Source organism: Notechis scutatus, chromosome 3, assembly GCF_049901735.1.
Source record: "Notechis scutatus isolate UNSWTSFEM ecotype Mainland chromosome 3, rNotScu1.2, whole genome shotgun sequence".
In the NCBI taxonomy this organism is placed as follows: Eukaryota; Metazoa; Chordata; class Lepidosauria; order Squamata; family Elapidae; genus Notechis; species Notechis scutatus.
The window spans coordinates 175,064,532-175,079,868 of record NC_142011.1 but is presented as its reverse complement, the minus strand read 5'-3'; the positions used below and the strand labels follow the sequence as shown (position 1 = coordinate 175,079,868).

At 39.3% G+C, this 15,337-nt stretch overlaps 1 protein-coding gene and 1 long non-coding RNA gene across 9 annotated transcripts in view; one reads left to right on the top strand and one right to left on the bottom strand.

Annotated features, from left to right (window-relative positions):
- Nucleotides 1-8,569: 8,569 nt before the first annotated feature.
- On the bottom strand, nt 8,570-14,575 carry LOC148131490 (uncharacterized). The gene is made up of 2 exons (XR_015748941.1): nt 13,686-14,575; nt 8,570-9,426 (listed from the first exon to the last, which is right to left on the bottom strand). It is a non-coding gene; the product is annotated as an uncharacterized LOC148131490 (long non-coding RNA).
- The window catches only part of NCOA2 (nuclear receptor coactivator 2), a 120,471-nt gene continuing 118,478 nt past the window's right edge, over nt 13,345-15,337 (top strand). For 7 of the 8 annotated variants that reach the window (XM_026691828.2, XM_087961837.1, XM_026691816.2 and 4 more), the window contains exon 1: nt 13,446-13,689. The gene's annotated coding sequence lies outside the window, so the exon portion shown is untranslated. Of the gene's footprint in view, nt 13,690-15,337 lie in introns of all 8 variants that reach the window. The other variant, XM_087961832.1, reaches the window with a different exon arrangement.

The following is a 15,337-nucleotide window of genomic DNA, read 5'->3' as shown; positions in this document are numbered from 1 at the left end:
AAAAGGTATTAAAGAAGCCCCTTAGACAAAAGTCCAAATAATTAAGAAAACTAGGGAAACAAGAAAAGAAAACCCTTACAAACACAAGACATGCCAAATCAGCAAAACAAACAGACAAAAGACACAAAATATATTGCAAAGGAGACAGACAGGAGATTGCCACAAAACAAATTTAAGAAACCATTAAGCTAAAAGAGATTAGGACAAAACCGATAATCCAATCAAACCACCCCGCAAAGTTTGCCTTCCGCACCCCGTGGAGTTTACCCTCCGGCGGAAATGAAGACAACCCCTGACAGGATTTAAAACATTAAGAAATACAAACACAAGCACTCACACACAAAAGGAGAAAAAAGGTATAAAAATCAGGGACTTACCATACAAAAGTAGCTAGCCCAGGAACGCAGACTTCTTGCTATCTCTCACCTTCCTGAAAAATAAAAAGATCCAGCTTTCAAGCAGTTGTCCGTATCCTTGCGCCGGAGCTCTCCCAGCGGGAAAATCGAATCCTCAGAAGAAAGGCCTTTTGACAGCCTTTCAACACTATCATATTCAAAACTTGCAAAACTGATGTCAGCCCTTTCAGGTAGCCAAGACAAGAAGCACCAACCCTAAGTAGTAATACTAACTTTGTTGTAATGTTACAGTAACAGAATCTTGCATGCCTGAAAGTACTTCTCTCCTCCCTTACTTTTAATCTCCTGAAAACTAGGAAGCGTTCCTTCTGAGATGCTTTCTCCACCCTCATCCCTCCTTCATACTCAGATTTTATTAGATCACTGTTTATGCTGAAACTCTTCCTGCGCTGATGATGTTACCTAGTTAGGGTAATGAAACGTTTGCAAGGACACAATCAAGTCCAGAGAGTGCCAAGGACTCCTCATTTCATCCCTGAGCTACAAATATTCTCCTTTATTGAAGCTGTTCCTCCTGCCTCCCAATGTCATTCCCACATAACATTACCCTACCTTTAATAATATATAAGGATCAACATTGTACAGAATGTGGAATGAATTTGAATAATTATAAAATATTTATTCCCCTAAAATAGAGGTGGACAACTGGCAACATCCCCAGATGTACCTCGCAAAACAAATTTTATTTATTCATCAAATTATATTGCCATATTACTGTATCAGTGTATAAGTTTTAAGTTTACTTGTAAAACTTCTGTATTCTAATTTGAGATTATTGCAAAGTACAGATTTTCCTAAAGGTGCTTTTTCAGGAGGCAACTGGAAGGATTTCTACTCCTTGCAAACAGCTGGTCATTTGCATCCTTTTAGAGGGTCCTTGAAGCACTTGGAGGTTTATCTGTGTCCTCGGGGGTCACCTGAGTGGTGCTCCTGGTTCCCGTAGTCTGCAATTTTTTCTATGGAAATCCATTTCTACTTCCCCACCATTCAAAGGGTGTTCATCCCAAATTATACATACTATCTTGTCAGAGCTGAAGAAGCTTCTTAGACGAGAAGCAAAATGTCTTCAAAGAAAAAAACAAGAAAGTCCATCGGCATCCTGAAAATGCACCTTTGGGACAACCATGACCTGGATGACTGAGAATCTCTACAGACTTTAAGCTACAGATTTGGAAAACAAAGATTGCACCTTCAGCCTCCCTTTGTTCTTGAACTGAACTGAACATACTGCTTGATGAAAATTCTTGATGACTTTCAAATAAAAATGATTTCTTTACTGGGAAGTTTCTGTCAGTTCATGGAACAAAAATGTTATGAAAGCCTTGTATTTAACAACTGAAAACAACTGAAAACTAAATCCATCTGAGTTTAGAAACATTTACTTCAAGCATTACATCTTTGGTAGATTTTTTTTTGTGAAAATATGTTTTGTGAACATGTGTTGGCAGTTTATCAAGCAAAGCAAGTATGCCCCTGTTTACTTCATTAAACATTAAAACAAATGTGCGCATGTCTACAGAATGTTCAACTTTAGGGAAGGAGGATATAAAGAGTTAGGGAATGTTCAAATCACAATCATGGAATGAAAACTGCACTTTTATTGTTGCTGTTTTAGAGTGTTCAGTGACTTAAAAATGATCTATGATTTAATACATCATGTTTAATGTAATGATTTGTGGTTGCAAGGCAGTTGGTACATGATTATTATACTTCCTCAGTAAAACATGATGTATTTACAGAATTGACTTAGGATGCCTATGAGTACATATGAAATAGAATTACTAATTGACAACATGGTGGGCTTTTGGAATTCTAAACATTGTATCTTATTACATAAATGTTATGTACAATTTCATTTTTTTCTGCAAGTTTTACATTATTTTCCGATTTAATACATCAGGCATCCATTGTCAGTTTGACCCTATGCATGCTAGCAACATAAATATTGATCTGTTATAAATCTCACTGCAACATTTTAAAGAATATTTATTGAATTTCATACAATTTAACCTAATACTATTATATCATTTAAATTGGTGTGGCGTTCCAGTGATTGGTTTGTTACTTTTCATTAGTTTAATAGATGTAACTTTAATTTATTAACGAAATCTGATTGTTTGTGCTTCTCTTCCTTGTTGTTAATTTTATAGTCATTATCAAATAAGAGAAATTGTGGGATAGACACAGACTCATGAAAAAAAATTACCTGGTTCACATATCATACTAACACATAATAATATAAGCACTTGGTCTGAAGTTAAGTGTGAATTACACATTGTAACTTGTAAAACTGATTTAATATATTAGATCAGGGGTTACCAACCTTTTGGACCGCAGGGACCACCAAACTCATAATTTTAAATCCCACTGGACCAGAGACCTTGGGAAAATCCTCAAAAACATCTGCAGGAAAATTTCTCACCCTGTTTTCCTACTGATCAATCATTCTTTATTTGGGATCTCAGGATACCGTATCCAGCTCTGTTCTCAGAGGGAGAGAGAGAGATTTTTGGTTTCATGCAAGGAAAGCAGCAGAAGCAGCAGAAGTCTTCTTTCTCTCCCCCAAACTCCGCCAGAAATGAGTCTTTGTGAGACTTGTTGCACTGGGACAGCCTCTTGGAGCAGGATGCCTTACAGGGTCCCAAAGACTCATTTCTGGCAGAGTTTGGGGAAGAGAAAGAAAGATTTTTGCTGCTTTCCTTGCATGCAGTCAAAAGCAGAAGAAAGCAGAAAGAAGCAGCCCGGTGGCCAGGCCAGGCGTGTGGGGCACGTAGGGCAAGTTCCCCTCCTCCGCCGTTTCCCCCCTCCCCTCACTATCTTGTGTTGTTCGTAATGCAAGCAACACAAGCCTTGTGTTCCTTTGGGCCACATGGGCAGTGCAGCCCTGTGTTCCCGCACAGCCTGGATTAATTGCTTTGGGCAGTGCTTTGGGGGTGACATTTCTCTATGGACCACCAAAATTTTCTCACAGACCACCAGTCGTCCCCAGCCCACTGGTTGGTGACCACTGTATTAGATGATTTATTGTAAGCATAGCTTAATAAATAAACCATGATTTTTGGTCTGTAATTTTTCTGTAAACTGAAAAAAAAAGCCCTCAATAACCTAATGCAAAACATTATGCAATTATCAATTTCAGGACATTTCTAATGCTGGTATCAAATTTAAAAGTTAAATTTGCGAGATAATAACAGTTTCTGAAAATTAAGAAGACATTTTATCAAATTGAAAATCTATTTTCATTCTCTTTTGAAAAAGAAGCATTTGAAATGTAGGAAAAGTAACAGCAATTCATTGCTGTTGAATCCATTCATTTCAACAGAAATTCAAGCACAGATTTATAATACAAAAGTGCTCTTTTCTGACTCAAGTAATTTTAAACCCTTCAGTAGATCATCTCCAGTGCTTCTATTCATATTCTATGTAGCAGCAGCCCTTGGTCCAACAGGCTGCATGCCACTTTTCCTCCAGTGACTGATTTTGTTTTATGCAGCCAGTTCATCCTGTAATGCCAGGCTGCTATATTTTCAATTGATTGGTGGTTTTTTTTGTTTTTTGTTTTAAATTTAATTATTCAATGAAGGTTGAAATATCCCCAGCCCTAAAAAACCTAAGCTCCATTTCAACCTTTACATTTCCTTTTCCACTTCTGTCCAGGCTGGTGAAACATGCTACCCTTATTTTCTCACCTCTTGCCTTGAATACTGGAAAGCTTTCCCAGTCCTTCCCTTCCCTTTTTAACAAAATAGGAACATTGAGTGCAGGGTGAACCAAGTTTTACAGTGGCCATCATCCAGATTAAACACTGCTCAAACTTTGTGAAATCTATACCATAATTTTACTCAACAATTTTTTTCAAAAGTGTTGCTACCTAAAAATGTTTGATGATTATCACAGACCCCTTCAAACCAAACACAAATATAATATCAGAATGATGGTATCATGTAGGAATCTTAAGAAAGCAACATGGAGATCAATATCTTAAACTCTTGTTTATCACAAGTAAAATGAACAATTTGCTTCTGGTACAAAGTGGATGATTTTTTTTCAGTAGCTTGTGAATTAAATAATCCTTTCTTACTTTTTATTATTTAATTTTATTTTCTGTAAGCCCCTTTGAGTCACGATGTGCGAATAGGCAACAATATAAATTCCCTAAATAAATACATACATACATACATACATACATACATACTTGATGTTTCATTAGAACTGTATTCTCATTATTACAAGACATAAAGGTCATCAATTTGTCATGAAGATGGAATAGGGACTCCATGATTAGATGTAAGGTTAGTATGATTGTACAGATAGTCCTCAACTTATAACCACAATTAGGTCCAAAATTTATGTTGCTAAGTGAGAAATTTGTGAAGTGAGTTTTGCCCCATTTTACACGTTTGTTAAGTGAATCACTGCATCTGTTAAGTTAGTAGCACGATTATTAAGTGAATCTGGCTTACTCCTTGACTTTGTTTGTCAAAGGTTGCAAAACATTACCCTAGGACATTACGGCAATCATAAATATGAACCAGTTGTCAAGCATCCAAATGTAAATTACATGACCACATGGGGATGCTATAAGTCATAAGTGTGAAAAATGGTCGTAAGTCACTTTTTTCAGTGCTGTTGTAACTTTGAATGGTCACTAAACGAATTGTTGTAAGTCGAGGACTACTTATATTTATTTTATGGCTGCCTACTAGTAGCAACTACATACTAAGCAAGATGAGCCTAGGCTGATGTAGCACGACCTTAATCTTAGCAACTAAAAGCAAAGGAAGCTCATTTCTTCTGATTAGTTGTTCTAGAACATTTGCTTTATCACCATGTGGGACATTATCTATACTATATTCCATGCAAATTTGAAACTTCTTCTATGTTGCACATTATATAGCCATTTATGTGGGATAAGTCAACTGAATAAATAGGCAAGTATTGGTTTGAACTGTAACCTTTTTAAGGATCAAGTCAAGATACTGCCTTTCAAAAACAAACCTGAAGTTTTCTAAGGACCATGCAGCTAAAATGCACATGAAAAATTGGTGTTTCTCCAGATATTATTGAACTCTTGTTTCTACCAACAGCTATCAACCTGGCTAATGGTCATGCTTCTTAACAACAACCTCATTCCTGAATTAGAAGAATAATTATGTTTCATATCCATTATCCAATTCCTCCACTATTCAGTTACTGAGACCAAGAGTGATTTGAAATAATTTTGTTTTTGAAAAAAAGGATCTTTGTGGACATTGTCTTTGTAAGGACAATTATTTGCTTAGCCATGTATCAGAATTTTCTGAGAAGTAATGTCTGGCAAAATAAGATATCAGCATCAGCTGTGAATTTTGCCAATGGCTCTTTCATTCTTAATTTTTTTTAAAATGTTATCTATGTTTTGACTTGTCTCAAGCTGGGATCTATACCAGGCAGAAACAATAAGGGAGAACCATCCATCTACATAAAGTACAAGGTTGAGTATATATACTCCTGGTAATTAAGAAGCCTTAGGAGACAGCAGCTAGTGAGATAATTAGAGTATGCTCTGAAGTAGAGAACAAGCAGTTCATTAAATATGAAACACTACTCCACAGTGTCAAAAGGCTTAGTCTGAAAGCAAGGAGCTAAGTGTATTTGGCTGATCTTTCCAACACAAATCATTGTTGCTCTTCCATCCCCAAAGCCTAAGTTGTCTTTTCCAAATTCCAAAGTGTGTGTGTGCGCGTGTGTGTATGAAGGGGGGAGGGAGGGAGGGAGGGAGGGAGAGTGTGTTAAATTTTGAATCACCAGCTTGCTGCTATTAAAATCAGTGAGATTTTACCTGTGCACAAAAATTTAGCTGAGGGCTAAGGTGACAGTTTGCAACCTGTTGTGGAGTGAGCATTGGAGGTCCAAAGGAAACAGCAGATATTCTTTAAGGGTAAGTGGGATTCTTTAAAATGGTAAAATCATTCCTTATACCTCTTACAATTATTTATTTATTTGGAAATTTTATATTGCTGCCTACTTGCATATTGCAACTCATATTTGGTGTTATATTATTTCTTGAAAAAAGTAGTGTGTTTGTTTATAAGCAAAATATTAGTTGCTTTTTAAATGCTTCGATATGTAAGCTTGATTTCTAGCAATTTAGTGTTATATGAAGAATGTTTGCTTACAGAATATTCTGTAAACAAAATGTTGAGAATAGGTGGTACAAGATATCACTGTAGTTGACAAAGGGATTCATCATCACACTAAGGCACAATTTTTAAACCATTGTTTGTTCTCTAAGACACAGTTGGCTGGGCTCATACATCATGCTAAACCATAAACAGTGATTTGCAAAACACAAGTGATAGGTTTGCACATTACATTTAGCAAAGCATATTAAACAACAAAGTATATTGTGGTTTAGTACAATGTATTAATGTTTGGATGAGAAGTTGACTAAAAGAACTATCATACAACACTAGAAAGAGAAAACTACACCTGTTTTGGCTCAGTAGGTCATTGATATGAAGGTATTTTTGACAAAGGGAAAGGACAAAGACTTTTGTACAATATGGTCAAAGCTCTTTGAATTATTTTAATGTTTTCCTCCCTCCCTCCCTGCCTTCTTATTGTAAGTCTGAAAGTATGTTATTTCATTTCCTTTGTTATTTGTATGTGTGCTTTTCTTTTGTTAATTAAACATAAAAGCATTAACTATAGTTGTCCAGAACAAATAAACTTGCAATCACATTTTTTCTATAAATTTCTTAAATGTACAGTTGGTAAGAATAGCAAATATTGATGAAGCAACATCCTTCATGCCTTAAGGCAGGGTGTCAAACTCACATTGTCAAACTCACATCGTCACGGCGTCATCATGTGATATATCAGGACTCTTTTCCCCTTCGCTAAATCGGGTGGGCATGGGGCCAGCATGACACATCAGGCCTGTGGGCCACAAATTTGACACCCCTGCCTTAAGGTGTATGAAATCTATATATGAATAGGTCTTATAGATAGTACCATTGATGGGTCTAACAAGCTTCAAACCACTCCAGAAAATAATTGAGCCCCATGTTGATTATTCAATAACACCACTCGCCAGTTTTTGTAATGCCAGATCTTATCTTCCTTCTGGGATGATAAAGTTTTATCCCATAATAATAAAAGTATAAATACATGACAAGTTAGGACCTGGCACAATGGAAAGTACCAATGACATCATCAACTGATTGGCAGGGGACTCAATTTGCTATCTGCATAGGTCTGAAACCACATCTGGCAATGCCTAATTAAAATAACCACATGGTGAAGCCAATCATGTTTTGCCCCAGAAAAAATAATGTGACATGATCGTCATGATATTCAGGTGGGTTACAAATAGCCCTCAAATACAAGATATTTGTTTAGATTAATATTGCACTGTTCTTAAAATTACAATTTCTGGCATTATTTACAGAGTACAAAATAATTAGAATCTCCTGGCTGAAAATAACACACATTCCAATATCACTCTCTTTCTTTTTCTCTCTCTCTCCCACCTTCCCCCAATTTCAGAGGTCTTGAAATACAATCCAGTTAAATAACATTGCATCCCACAGATGTTTGAAGGTTAACTAAATTATCTTAAAAAGTTTAAGGTCACATGCATGAAACTTTCCTCCTTTATGTTAATAATCTGGCAGATGTTATTAGAGAGGCTAATTTGGTCAAGGCCATATGATATATTTTATGGAGAAGCTGATATGCTCCCTGGCCCAAGTCAATGCTCAAATCCAGGGTATTTGTGGTCCAAGCGCACACCATATCACTCTGATTCCAGCTCCAAATATAGTAGTGAGTTGATATACAAATTTAGGGCAGCCTTTACTTTGCAGTCCAATTTTACTAAAGCAATGTGTACTTTTTAATAGTTCCTTTTTAAAATGCATTATGTTTATAGTTAGGAAAACTGTTACAAATAGATTTGGAGCTGAAGCTTCTTCAGAATCTTGTTTTTGAATACTATTAGCATGTTTAAATTTTGGATATAACTTGCAAGAATGAAACTGACAGTGACTGTTGTATGTCATACATGAAATGTCTTCATTCAGAACATATTTGTGTTGATAGTCTACAGCAGGAAGTAGCAGAACATCCTGTTTCTGAAAGAGAAAAACAATTTTTCAGGCTTAAAGTACTACAACTAAATCTTCAGATTCAGTTTAATAGAATCAATTGACATATACATAATCAATTGCATAAAAGGAAAGTAGAGAACATAAAAATTTCATATGATGTTTTTTGAAAGTGATAAGAAATACGCTGTTAATGCAACTCAGTCTAATACTATGTTCCTACTTAATATAACCACAGTATAACTGTGCCTTGGCAACAATTATTTTTCCTGATATTGCCTTTATTTCTTCTTCAGCCCAAGAGAAATGAGAGAGAATCTACATTGTTAGCTGTATTGCTATTAATATAACATTTCTGAGAGGTACACATTTTGAAAATTATCCAGAATTACACTGTTCCTGCTATTTATTAAATTCCACTCCTATTTATTAAGATAGACTATTGTTTTGGGCTTCCAGAGAAGCCTTAAAAATTGTAAGAGATTAAAGAAGATAATTATGATTTATAAATTGGCCAAATCTCATTTCAGACTTAGGCCAAGGGTGTCAAACTCAATTTCATCGAGGGCTGCATCAGGGTTGTGTTTGACCTTGGGAGGCTGGAGGGGATGGCCAGGGGGCGTGGCGAGCTTGATGTCACTCGTTGAGGCTCCATTTTCAGCTGCGATAGCCTCCTGCAGCCCTCTGCCAGTGAAAACGGAGCTTCCTGAGCTCCATTTTCCTTGGTAGAGGGCTGCAAGAGGCCGTCGTGACCCAAAACGGAGCTGGGGATAGCCGCGCATAGCCCTCCCGGTTCCGTATTCGCTGGTAGAAGCTGGTCCTTCACTGTTTCCAGGGCAGCCCCATGGACCTGATTTAAGCACCCAGTGGGCCAGATCCAGCCATGGGCCTTGAGATTGACATTCCTGACAGGCAGTAATCTGAAGAAAAAAAGAGAGGCTACTGTAGAGGTGCAATGCTTGTGTTTATTTTATTTATTTATTTGATTTGTCAATTGCTTAAAGATAATAGGTATAAGTATATACATAGTTATGAATACCTGAAATGGGTACATATAAGAAAAATAAAAGAAACAATAGGACAGGGATGGTAGGCACGTTGGTGCGCTTATGCACGCCCCCTACAGACCTCTTAGGAAAGGGGTGAGGTCAATAGTAGACAGTCTAAGGTTAAAGTTTTTGGGATTGGGAGAAGAAACCACACAGTCAGGTAGAGCATTCCAGACATTGACCACTCTGTTGCTGAAGTCGTATTTCCTGCAATCAAGTTTGGTGCGGTTAACCTTGAGTTTGTATCTATTGTGTGCTCTTGTGTTGTTATGGTTGAAGCTGAAGTATTCATTGACAGGTAGGACATTGCAATGTATGATTTTATATACTTAGATCAGACCAAAGACGGCGTAATTCAAGGTTTTCTAGGTCTAGAATTTCAAGTCTGGTGGCATAAGGTATTCTACAATGAGTAGAGGAGTGGAGAACTCTTCTTGTGAAATATTTCTGGACTTTCTCAACTGTGCTAATATCAGATACGTAATGTTTAACCTTAAGGTCTTTTTTTTTCCAAATCATTTTTTAAAATTGCATGGGGGTGACATTTTCCCCCTCCACGGACAGAATCCAATCAGTTTCAAAGTGGATAAGAATTTGTCTTCCATCATGGCAAACTGCTGTTGAAACTATGGATAATTTTGAAAGCAGTTTGTCACGTGGCATGAGTGTGTGTTTTTCAAAACAAGTATTATTTTTTTCTTAGCTGCTATGTACAGGTAGTCCTCGAGTTATGACCACCATTCAGCCCAAAATGTATGTTGCTAAGTTAAACATTCTTAAGCGAGTTTGCCCCATTTTACGATCTTTCTTGCCACAGTCATAAATCACTTTTTTTCAGTGCTGTTGTAACTCTGAATAGTCACTAAATGAACTGTTATAAGTCAAGGATTCCCTGTATTTTACTTTTTGTATTGTATGTCATCCCACCCAGGTAAACCAGAAAGGAAACATGACTTGATGAGCTAAATCTACTTTATTGTAAGACTATATTAACAGAATCTTGCAAGTTTAAAAGTGCAAACTTCCCACTGTTATTTCTAACTGCTTGATCCATTAGGGCGGGTCCTTTATAACTTTTTTCCCCTGATTGTTAAGTCACCAGGGGCTTTTGCTTCTCTTGTCTGATTGTTTCCTAGGCAGCATGTCTTCCCTCCTTTCCCCAAGGTCATTCCCACATTGTTTTACTTTTATTTTAATTTTGTACTGTTGCCCAGAATAATTTGTTGAGATGAATTGCTATACAAATGGAAAGAAAGAAAGAAAGAAAGAAAGAAAGAAAGAAAGAAAGAAAGAAAGAAAGAAAGAATTGCAGTAAAATATCCTTTTTACAGTATTTATTTCAGAGCAGCAATTGAACTGCCTATAGATATACAGATGACAAATGGCATTGTAGTGCACAGAGAAAATCTTGGTTTAATGTAGTAGTTGTCTGTATATGATCAGTGGTTATAAAATGTAGCAGATAGTTTAAAAAAACAACACAGTAAGCAACACATTTCATACCTTTGTGAAATAACTATAGCATTCTGTATCAAGTTCCACTTGTAAAAGTAGAATAACCAAATGAACACAAGCATACATGTTACTCTGAACATATTAGTTTGAACATGTTACTCTGAACATGTTGGAAAGATTTCTAGTTGAACTAAACAAGATTGAACTAAACAAAAGATATACATGAGATTAGGTAAAAAGTTTAAAATACTTTATGAAATAAAATTATTTATCACGCTAACAAGGAGAGGTAAAAAATTAAATTGGTTCTTGACTAGATTAAATTGTACATACCAATTAATCTAGTTACTTCCTTTAGATGTTAATTTTCACTTTAAATCTATTAATAAACACTAGCTTGTTCTATTTTAAAACCTCTTTTAAAATGCTGTATATCCCATACAAAAGCAAGCAAAAAACAATTGATTCTAACTGAAGTCAATGACAGAAGGATCTTCTGCAGGTTTATGAACCAACCAAGATGAAGAGAAGAACCAGGGACATTTTTAAAAAATAAAAATAAATAGATCTTAGCCTCTGACTTTTGTTCATTAATTTCCACTGGACATCCATTTTGGTGTAGGATAAGGCAGCTTTCCACAATCTAAGTATTGTCTAGATATGCTGACTTCAACCCCTAGTACAGGTAGTCTTCGACTTACAACAGTTCATTTAGTGACCGTTTCAGTTACAACAGCACTGAAAAAAGTGACTTACAATCGTTTTTCACAATTGTGACCATTGCAGCATCTTCATGTTCACGTAATCAAAATTCAGATGCTCGGCAATTGACTCATATTCATAACTGTTGCAGTGTTCCAGGGTGATGTAATCACCTTTTGCAACCTTCTGACAAGAAAAGACAATGGGGAAGCCAGATTCATTTAACAACTATGTTACTAACTTAACAACTGTAGTGATTCACTTAACAACTATGTTGTAAAATGGGCAAAAGTAACTTAACAAATGTCTCGCTTAACATATATTTTGGACTCGATTGTGGTTGTAAATCGAGAACCTGTACTTTCAGCAATAGACTTGCTGCCTGGGGAATTCTAGGAGTTGCATCTGGCTGGGGAATTCTGGACATTGCAGCTTACACGTTTGGGAAACATACTTTATTATTTAGAGAAGTCTAAGCTAAGGCTTCTTTTTTTCTAGGTGGTTAATCTGTTTAAATCTGCTTCCCCTCCCCCTTTTGTAACACTCAGTGTGAAATGCCTAGGGTATCACTTGAATAATGCATAATAAAATATGCTATACAAAAGTAAAGAAACATGTAATCCATACAAAATTTATCTATGTAACTGATCTTAATTTTATTATGTTCTGAGTATTAAGGCAATATAAACTCAAATTATTGAAATTTCCTTTACAGTGACTACAAACCAGTACGGAAAATATCAATTTGATACTCAGTTTCCACAGACAAACTAGAAGATTCTTTGCACATTTCTACATTTTTATAATGTAATTTTTAACATGAAAAACTTGATAAAAATTGCTGCTCATTTTATTCTGGGCTTGCTAAAACTTTATGTTTACTATGACTCCACAGAGGTTAAATCATTGTATTATTGATCTTGGCTTCGGGTTGTATAGATCTATGATTTTATGCAACAAGCTCTGATTTCAAAAATCTTGTGTGAATTCGGCCAATTCGTTCATAAGACAATTTACTCAAAGCATATCTTAGTAAATGCACCACCCTATAGGCATATCAAGATGAACAGGAAATGTTGGTTCAAATGCCAATAACGCAACAGTTAAAAAACTAAATGGAGGTGGTCATGACCTAAGATCATGCAGAGTTTTGGTGTCATACCTGATAGGCCTGGAACATCCAGAACTTTCAAATACTCCCCAAAGTACATAACCCATCAGTAAAGCTGTGTCTATGCTGAAAGGTGCCATTGTTTTCTGTATTCAAAACCGCAAGGATTTACTTTCAACCCGCGCGGCATGTCTTCTCACCCAACTTATACGTGGTGCGTAATGCTATTCCTCCACAGATTTATAGTGACAGAACTCGTGTTCCCTTAGTTAGAAAAGCGTTTCATCTCGAGGGAGGGGGAGAGAGAGGGAATATGAATATGTGATTATGACCATCGGGTCTTTTAAATGGTTCGGCAAAAGAGCGCCTTGTTTTCTTTAATCGTCCAAGGAAAGGAAATCGATGAATCACACCGATTGGTTTCCACTTCTCTTTTGTTAACGAAACAGACAATGGCATCCTTTCCTATCTGCCTTCTTGCTTCGGTCACGGCTTCTTATTTTTTTTCCCCTGTTCCAAGACGCCTGTTTACGTCCCGGCGACCAGCGTTAAGTCGCAAAGGAACTTTCCTCTCGGCGAACCGCCCCGCCAAGACGACGGCCGCGGACGGGCTGGGGTGCGCGCGCCCTCTTTCCGTCGCAGGGAGTGGCGGCGGCAGCGGCCCTCCCAGTCCCTCCTCGCAGGCTGGAGGAGCTTTGCGAAGAGGAGGGTGAGCTGTGGGAGGGTCTCCATTGAAATAAACAAGCAGCCAGTGATTAAAACATGGCGGCCGCGGAAGATTCAGCAGCTCCAGCTTCCTCTTACAAAGCAAAGGTCAGCGCTGGCGGCAGCTTGAGCGAGAGGAGCCGGAGACTTTACTGACCTCGGTAAATGGAAGCGGCTGTGCGCCGCGGCCGTCAGGCCCCTTCTCTGCGGAACAGGCGGGAGGTTGGATAGCGGGGGGGGGGGGGGGGGGACGCTCCCGGCTGTGCGCTGTCGGATAAGCCGAGCTTGCGCGCGGGGCTGCCGGGGAAGGCGAAGGCGAAGGAACTGCTGGAGCTGATGCCGGGAAGACCAAACGGGGGAGACGACCTGGCAGCCAGACTGCTTTCCCCTCCTCCTCCTCCTCCTTCCCCGAGAGGCAGTTTGAGGGGGATCTGCACCCAAAAGGGGGAGGTGTCCGTCTGGTTGTCCGCTGCTCCTTAATGAGGGGCGTGCGGGTCTCTCGAGCGGGGAATGAATAAAAGAAGGGGGAGCAAACTGATCTGAAGTTGGGTTTTAACATCTTCCTCTCCTGCTTTCTCTTTAAAGAGAAGGGGGCGTCTCGGCCGTCTGGCTCGAAGGGGTGGGAGAAGAATAGGGGAGCCGCCTCGGGAAGCGGGTGCCGCTGGCAGGGAAGGAGCTGGCTGCGCCTCCTCCTTCGAGAGGGTCGTTCCGCGTAGAAGAGATTTTAGGGGTGGGTGGCAGCTGAAAGCGCGCCCGCCTCTCCGAAGGTTTTCCTCAGGGAGCCTCCATCCTGCCGTCTCCCGGCAAGTGTGAGGGGGACCGAGCTCCTCCAGGAAGGGGAGGTGTGCAAGGGAGGCTACGGCGACGGGCTGTCGCGGTGCAACTTGCCTCGGCGGAAAATGAGTCGGGGCATTAAAACTCTGCTCCCTCCCCGGTCTTTTGTTGTGGTTAACTTCTCCAACTTTGTGCGCAGTGGCGCGGCCTTCGCAGTCCCCCTTTCCCGGAACACGACTAGGCCCCTGCCTGCTCGCCGCTGGGTGCGAGCGCAGCCTGGGGAGCCGCATTGCTGGTTCGTGTTCTTGGCTGGGTGGGGGAGGGGACGGCGGCAGTAGTGGCGGAGGCGGCTCCGGCAGCGCCTTGGCTGAGCTGTCGTCCTCTCCGCTGAGCGGCCTAAGCAGCCGAGCCGAGTTGCTGGCCGGGGAAGCTGAAAGCTTCCTTATCGCCTCGGCTTCGGAGCACCCGGGTTTTCGGCGCCTCTTCCCTCTCTCTTCCCTGTCGGTCTGGGCGGAATCGATCGCACCGTGCACAGTGTGTGGGAATAGAGATGGAAGCGCGGGGAGAAGCGTCACCCTGCTTTCTATTTGGGACGCGTTTGGTTTAATGGGCCAAAGAGAAAACCGTATTTCGACCTCCCCTCCTCTTAATTGTATTTGGAGAATTGCGTACGCCTCCTCTTTTCCCGTGTGGCAGTGAGGATGTGCGCCTAATCCCTTTTCCACCTGCTCCCTGAGCTTTCCTTGTGCAAGGGAGGGTGTTGGACACAAACAGCACAATTTTGCTGTAGCGTTCAATTGAAGGTGTACTCAGTACCTAAGGCCCTGATTTCAAGAAGCACGGAGATGGCGTTTTTGCTTCCTGATAGGCAGAAGCTTTTTTATTCCTTGCTCCTGCTGTTGCAAAGGCATCCAGGGTTATTGGTTGTCTTGGTAACTTTGACTTTGTATCTATTTTTCATCTATGCCACTTTTCACATACTGTTGTCATCGGCCTGATACTGCTGCTTTCCTAGACTCATTGTATTGTATATCT